This window comes from Saccopteryx leptura, chromosome 3, assembly GCF_036850995.1.
Source record: "Saccopteryx leptura isolate mSacLep1 chromosome 3, mSacLep1_pri_phased_curated, whole genome shotgun sequence".
Taxonomy (NCBI): domain Eukaryota; kingdom Metazoa; phylum Chordata; class Mammalia; order Chiroptera; family Emballonuridae; genus Saccopteryx; species Saccopteryx leptura.
This window is the reverse complement of record NC_089505.1, coordinates 211304795-211312562: the sequence shown is the minus strand read 5'-3', so window position 1 is coordinate 211312562 and position 7768 is coordinate 211304795. Positions and strand designations below refer to the sequence as shown.

Below are 7768 nucleotides of genomic sequence, written 5' to 3'. Positions count from 1 at the left end.
TCCGGGACAACAAAATTTTTATTGGATAATGCATAACGTACATGGGTCATTGTGAGGTCAGGAAGTAAACTTCCCTCCTTTTAATCAAGCAGGCAGCAAGCTAATTGCAGAAACCCTTTTGATGAAGAAGATGGCTAAAAGGAAAAAAGATGAGGAGTATCGTACTTTTCAGTAGGAATGGACAGAGGAATTCACCTTTGTGGAGAGAGCAGGTTTTGCAGTGTGTCTAATATGCAATGATAAAATTGCATTGATGAAAGAGTCAAATATAAAGCGGCACTTCGACACACATCATACTACATTTGCATCAAAATATCCAGCAGGGGACAGCAGGAAGAAAGCATGTCAAGAGCTACTGTGTATAGTGCAAGCTAGTCAGCAGCAACTCTGTGTTTGGACCCAACAAGGTGACTGGAATTCGGCTAGCTTTGCTGGTGCTTTAGCAATTGTGAAAAACGGAAAGCCATTCAGATGGGGAGTATGCCAAAACATTCATTTTTGATGTTGCCAATGAACTTTTTGATGACTTTTCAGAAAAAGACAAGATAATCAAATGAATAAAAGATATGCCTCTGTTGGCAAGAACTGTTCACGATCGTAACATCATGATGTCAAATCAAATTGAGGCAACACAAGTGAAGGACATAAATGCAGCATCATTCTTTTCTCTCGCTTTGAATGAGTCAACAGACGTAAGCCATTTATCCCAGTTCAGCGTGATTGCAAGGTATGCTATGGGTGACCCACTATGTGAGGAAAGTTTTGCTGTTTTGCCTATGAAAGAGGGGAGGATTATTTAAGTCTTTCACTGAGTTCGCTAAAGAAAAAATCTACTGATGGATAAACTTATTTCGGTGTGTACTAATGGTGCTCCATGCATGGTGGGAAAAAAACAGAGGATTCGTAGCGTTTCTTCATGAACATGAAAAGAGACCCATCCTAAGTTTTCACTGCATCCTACATCAGGAGGTGCTTTGTGCTCAGATGTGTGGCGAGCAGCTTGGTGAGGTGATGTCGCTGGTCAATTAGGTGGTCAACTTTATTGTTGCCGAGCTTTAAATGATAACCAGTTTAAAACACTGCTGGATGAAGTTAGGAATAATTCTCCTGGTCTGTTTCTGCAGAGCAATGTGCATTGGTTGTCAAGAGGAAAGGTGCTCAACTGTTTCATGACTTGTCTGAGCAAAATCCAGACTTTTCTTGAAATGAAAAATGTTGAGCACCCTGAGTTAGCTAACACTGAGTGGTTCCTGAAGTTCTACTATCTTGTGGACATGACTGAACATCTGAACCAGCTCAATGTAAAAATGAAAGGCATTGGAAATATAGTCTTATCCCTTCAACAAGCAGTGTTTGCATTTGAAAACAAGCTGGAACTCTTCATCGCCAACATTGAAACAGGTCATTTATTACACTTTGAAAAACTGGGAGAGTTTAAAGATGCATGCACAGCAAGAGACCCTGCTCAACACCTTGATCTCCAGCAGCTAGTGGGCTTCAGATCTAATCTCCTGCAGTCATTCAGAGCGCACTTTGGAGAATTTTGTGAGCGCACTAGGCTTTTTAAGTTCATCACCCATCCACACGAGTGTGCAGTGGACAGTGCCGACCTGAGTTACATCCCCAGTGTCTCCGTCAGAGATTTTGAGCTACAAGCTGCTGACCTGAAGGCCTCAGACATGTGGGTGATTAAGTTCAAGTCACTGAATGAAGATTTGGAAAGACTTGCACGACAGCAAGCAGAGTTGGCGAGCAAACACAAGTGAGGAGAAAATGGAAAAACTTCAACCCACGGACCAGCTGATTGTCAAAACTTGGAACGAGCTTCCTGTCACTTACCACACACTGCAGCATGTGAGTATCGCTGTACTGACAATGTTTGGCTCTATGTATGCATATGAGCAGTCTTTCTCACATCTAAAGAATGTTAAGACCAACCTATGATCACATTTAACGGATGGAAGTCTCAATGCCTGCATGAAGCTTAATCTCACCATGTATCAACCAGACTACAAAGCCATCAGTAAAACCATGCAGCACCAGAAGTTCCATTAATGGTAAGAAGTACTTTATTCATCATTGGTTAGCAACAGCATAACAACGTTATTAAAAAGAATTCAGAGACTTATTGTACTTTAAAAGTGTTGGTCTTACATAAAATGCACACAATTACTTGTATTTAGTGTTAAACATATTGTATGGCTCTCATAGAATTACATTTTAAAATATGTGGCATTCATGGCTCTCTCAGCCAAAAAGGTTCCCGACCCCTGGGCCAGAGCATAAGAAAGGAAGGAGTTCCTATCAACTAAGTTGTGAAATGAGGGTGTGGCAGGTACATTGTGGGGTTAAAGATGGCACCCAGGCCAGGGCCACAGCTTGGTCCCATAACTCTGAGTCCCTTCTGAGGTTGGGGACCCCGGGTCTCACTAGTGGTGGTGTTACAGTAATAGAATGTTATAGTAATAAATATATAGAAATATAGAAAAATATAGAAGATATATAGAAATAATGTAGGATAAAATATTAAAAGCCATTGTAGGATAAAATATTAAAAGCCATTAAAGCAAGTGAATAAGAATATGCCCTCTGGATGAGAACTAATCTAGTGTGTACATATATGATAGGCAGACTATACCTTCTGTGCAGGGCCCAGTGTGTGTTTGAAGTTATATATAGACAAAAAGTGACTTGATGTGACAACTCTGTATGTAGATTAACATAAAAAATGGCTCCATGCTAGGAACTCCCAAAAAGGTGGTTTGATATGATAATTTGTAGATTAACACCTGTTAGAAGTTGTATGCCAGAAAAAGGTACTAAAGCAAAGCCCCCCCCCCCGCTGTGGTGGTCGTCCAGACTTCAACGTTGAATGTGGTCTGTCTCCACACTGCTCTGACTGAGGATAACCAAGAGGAGCATGCCGATGGGGCCCCATTAAACTGTACCCAGGCAAGCCATAAGTATCTGTAATAATCTGCAAGTATCTGTGTGATTCTTGCAACTAACTTATGTGTTGGTCATGTCTTTACTCCAGTGGCAATTGCTCTCTGTACCAATAAGTAGAATTTCTCATACCCACCTCAAGAATAGTCTCGAAGAGGCTGCCAGTCCTGCTGTTAAGCAGGAATGTCCCACTGTGCGGAAAAGTTGAATCAGAACACCATGAGACTCCTGATCGACTACATAGAGCTCAGGCTCTACTGGGACAGGTGGGATTCAAATAATTTACCAATCGGTTCTCTGCCCTAAAGACCATTTTAAGTATAAAAAAACCAATATACTGAAAGGTAGTTTATTATTTCATACACTTAATATTTAAAAAACAATAAAAGAAATACATAAAACTAGATTTTAAGAGTTTTCCTTCATGCTTTTAACTTTGGAAAAAAATTTTAAAAAGTTTTAAAATATTAATGAAAAATATTAAATAATACCTGACAATAAAAACAATAAATTGTTATTTTATTTAAGATATTTTCAATGTCAGTTTGTCACCCCCTGGTTGTTTGACACTTTTTGGCTTTACATTGAAGCGTGGAAAAGAAAGGCTCTTAACATGAAAATTTTTTGGCAAAAATTTACTTTCTCTGAAACAAAGAGACTTTGAGCAGAACTAATTTTTTTTCTGAAAGTAAGTTACATCCTATTCTTGGCCTTGAGGCTGGTTTCCCAGACTGTGGCCTTGGACTAGCTTTGAAGCAGGTGTTTTCAGAATGTTTCTCCCTGAAATAACCCTATAGATAAACATTGTAAGAAAGCTTGTTTCAGTGCTTTGTTTTACTGCTATGCTTTCTCCACTCCCCATTCCTCAATCAGTATGTAATTCTCCCTATAAAACCTAACTCCAAACTATGGTCGGGCTGCATTGATTTGAAGAGCTTTGGCCTCCCTGTGGTCCGCTAGCATAGCTAGCTAATAAAGGCTCCCTAATTACCTAATTTGGTTTCATGATTGTGTGGCAAGATGTCCATTATCTTGCTGTTTCATCATAACAACGTTATGTTTGTTTACTGAAGTGACAAATGCAAAGGAATTAAAATATAGTATTTTGTCAAAGGTATGATGAGTTTTATGAAATGAATAAATAAATATTACAAGCACAGTTCCGTAATTTTTTTTTTTTTACTTATGGACTGAATGAACATTACTACAGGCACTTAGAATACGCTGTTTTCCTGACGAACATTAAAAAAGAGTAAGAAATATAAATTTGTGATTTCCACATTGGGCAGCTGTCCAGGTGCCCAGCTTAGAGAGAACCTTGATTACAAGTGCCATTTTAACAACTGGTTCGCCAAACTCAACAAAAAATTAGGTATTGGTTCTGTAGAACCTGTGCAACCCGCTGAATCCCACCACTGGGGTCACCCCGGGTGCCTTCCTTTTCACCTCCCGGCACTTGGTCCGCTGCAAGGGCAGCCTTGCAAAGTCACCTCTCCGGGGCGGTAAGACAGGAAACACTGCGAGAAAGGTGGACATGTTGGTTTCCCGACGCAAAATCGGCCTCGCAAAAGACTCACTTTTGCGTCACTTGAGGGCTTGCGTTTCAGGGAAAGCAAGGAAGAATCGGGCCTCAGGCCCTTCCCAGGAAAGAAGGGCGGTGCCCGCGGGAGGTGAGTGGGCGAGGCTTCTCTGGGTCTAGTTCTTACCTCTAAGGTAGAGGAAATACTCTTCTCCGCCCTTTGCTGTGCTGCAAGGGTCAGATGCAGAAGCGGCTCTGCTTGGAGTGCCAAAGCTCCGACCAAGAAGGGGAAGCAGGTGTAGTGTCAGCAGGTGGCCTCTGAAACTCAGCGCTCATTCCCCAGCTTCTGTTGTTACCTGTTCTCTCTCTCTCTTTTCTTCCTCTGAGCACCCCTATTCTTGTAATATCGCTTTTTCACACAGTAGCTGGCGTGGCTGTAGAGATAGATCTAAGCAGCTTGTCTAAGCTTACACAGCCATGTAGAGATTCAAACTCTCACTGGGCTCACGCCTGAGCCCAAGCTCTCTCCAACGCCACTGCAGAGGCACTCAGGGGACTGGGCTCTGAATAGCACAGTCTGGGCCTTTATAAATCCCTTTGAAATGGGCTGGTCTATTTAGCCTCTATGGTTCCTTTTGCATGTACACTATTTGTTATTGGGTGTTTGGAAGAGATACCTAGAGGCGACACCAGCGAAGATGGCAGGGAGGCGAATGTGGGTCTGTCCCGCATGTAACTGGAGCGCTGTAGTTGTCTACAACAATGACAGGTCTTTGGATAATATTTATTTCTCAATAAATTTAGGTAGTTATCAATATTTTTGTCTTATTCTCTTTCCTTTTCTTAACTTTCAAATACAGATGTTAAAACTTTTGATATTGCCTACAAATTTCTAAGGTTCTTTTATTTTAATTCTCTCTCTAGGCTTCAGGTAAGATGATTTCTATTTCTCTCTTTTCATGTCTATTGAATTTTGTCATTTCTGTTATACAGTTAAGTCCATCCAGTGACTGTTATTTGAGAACATTGGTTTTCAATTTCAAATTTTACATTTGATCCTCATTTATTTTTTCTATTTCTTAATAATATTTTATAACTTTTATTGTGGATATATTTTCCTTAACAATCTTGAACATAGTTATAATTTCTTGCCTCTTATTTTAAACATTTGGGTAGTCTCTGGGTCTATCTCCCATGATTGTCTTATCTTATGCACAGGTAGAGTAATATTAGAGTGATTTGTATAAACTAATTTTGGATTGTATTGTGAATGTTGTAAATGGGATACAATATATGGGTTGTTATGTATTTATAAAAGCATTTCTTGCTTGCTTTCTTTTTCTTCTTTTCTTCTTCCTCCTCCTCCTTCTCCTCCTCCTCCTCCTCCTCCTTCTCCTTCTCCTCTTCTTCTTCTTAGCAGGCTTGGTTGATATCAAACTGCAAATGCTCTCCCTTGCAATGGGTGGCAGGTGATATGTCAGTTTAGTCATTTTAGATTTAGCTACATGGAGGATGCCCAAACATGCATAATTCAGGACTCAGCCAGAAACCTGGGCAGAAATTTTATACACAACTTAGAACTTCCCTTCAGTGGCTTTTTCCTTTCCCAGTTTTCTCTCAAACCCTTGGTTTTTCAACTGCTGTTATTGCCCAAACTTTGTCCTCTGCACCTTTAATCCAGTAAGGTGATTTGGCTTTATACTGGAATTTATCTGACCCAAATAGGGCAGATGGAGGTGTGCGAACAGCTCCAAATTTACAAAATGGAATACTCACCACCTGCAGTTCTTCTATGTGTCTGCCTGCTTTTGTTCAGTCTCCCAACACCTTAGATAATTTTTATTAGAAAATTTTTTTCAACAGTTGATAGTTGTTATATGTATGAGAGTTACTCTGAAAATATGTAAGTAGCCATTACCAGAAGCCAAACTCATTCTCTCAGCAATGGCAAGTTGGGTTTGAATCTCTGCAGCACTGTGGAAGCTTAGTCAAACTGCTTAATAGGTTTCTAAAGTCACCCAGTGTGTGAAAAGGAGATATGAAGAGAACCAGGGTGCGTGGAGAAAAAAAAAGAGGAAGCACATGGAAGAGTGTCTCCTGTCGGAAGCCTGAGGACCTGTGTGACCCAGCACTGGCTTTGAGAAATGACCAGAGGACCCCCATCACATTCCTACATCTGAGTTTCAGGGCTTCACAGGTTGTGGAGACTCCTCTGCTGCTCGTCATTGTGATACACCACTATAGCTGTGCACAAAAAGGAAGATCTCTGTGTGCAAAGAGACTTTACATGAAAGGGCATTCACTGACAGTGAATCAAATGGGACAGTGTGGGTCAAAATGCCGAGTCCAAGCCATTAGACATCCAGCCTGGGTTTCACCTCCTCTCTCTTGCTCTCTGATGACAGCTCCATTCCAATGGTGCTGGGGAAAGTCTAGGTCCACTTGCTCATACTGGTGCTGCCTGTCCTTCCAAGGATGGTAAAAAACAGTTGTCCCCTTTAAGTTTTCTGTAATAGTAGACCTGTGTGAGTCCTATGGATGCCCCGAGAGCTCTGCTCTGCAAGTGGCATGTTGCAATGGGAGTCCAGGTGCACAAGTCACAGAGGAAATTGATGCATAGATGCAGCAGGTGTTTGGGTAGGGTGACACCAGGGTGAGGGATGGAGCAGCAAGACCCAGGGATCAACAACAGAACTTAGTTGCTAAGTGGATGGAGATCTCCTTAAAGCAAGACGTAGGGGCTCTAAACAGAATCCTGGATGTTACCCCAAAAGACCATTTGCACGTACACTGTTCCATCTTAGTTGGAATCCTTTGTTCTCATCCTCCCAATGCTCAGAGCAAAAAATGAGTTCTTTTTGACTTCAGTGTTTTATTTAAGCCCCACATCTGATAAATCAAGAATTCTCTTTTTTTCTCTCTGTTTTTTTTAGAGGAGAGCGTGAACATAGTCCCTCACTACCACAAATTATGCAGTCAAGTTTCCCACATTTGGGGAAATCACAGGGGTCAGCACATCTGGAGTGCAATGGATAAGCCTCGCCCTAGGAAAACCATCCTCGTGATCATGGTATCTCCACCGCCAGGTAAGTATAAGAATTCGTTTTTTATTGTCAGTCAAGTATGGACGTTGGTCTGCACAGTCCTCCCCTTTCCTGATCTCATTGAAAACAAAGGACTCTCCTCTTAAAAGCACTGGAATCAATTTAACACGATCCTTGGCCCTCTACAGAGCTGCGGCTCCGGACAATATTGATGGTGGATTTGGCCTGTCTTTGCACCTTTCCTTTAGCTGTGCTCTCA

At 41.3% G+C, this 7768-nt stretch overlaps 1 non-coding gene across 1 annotated transcript; it reads right to left on the bottom strand.

Annotated features, from left to right (window-relative positions):
* Positions 1-7395: 7395 nt before the first annotated feature.
* LOC136401723 (U1 spliceosomal RNA) lies at positions 7396-7559 on the bottom strand. The gene has a single exon (XR_010750728.1). It is a non-coding gene; the product is annotated as a U1 spliceosomal RNA (small nuclear RNA).
* Positions 7560-7768: the final 209 nt, after the last annotated feature.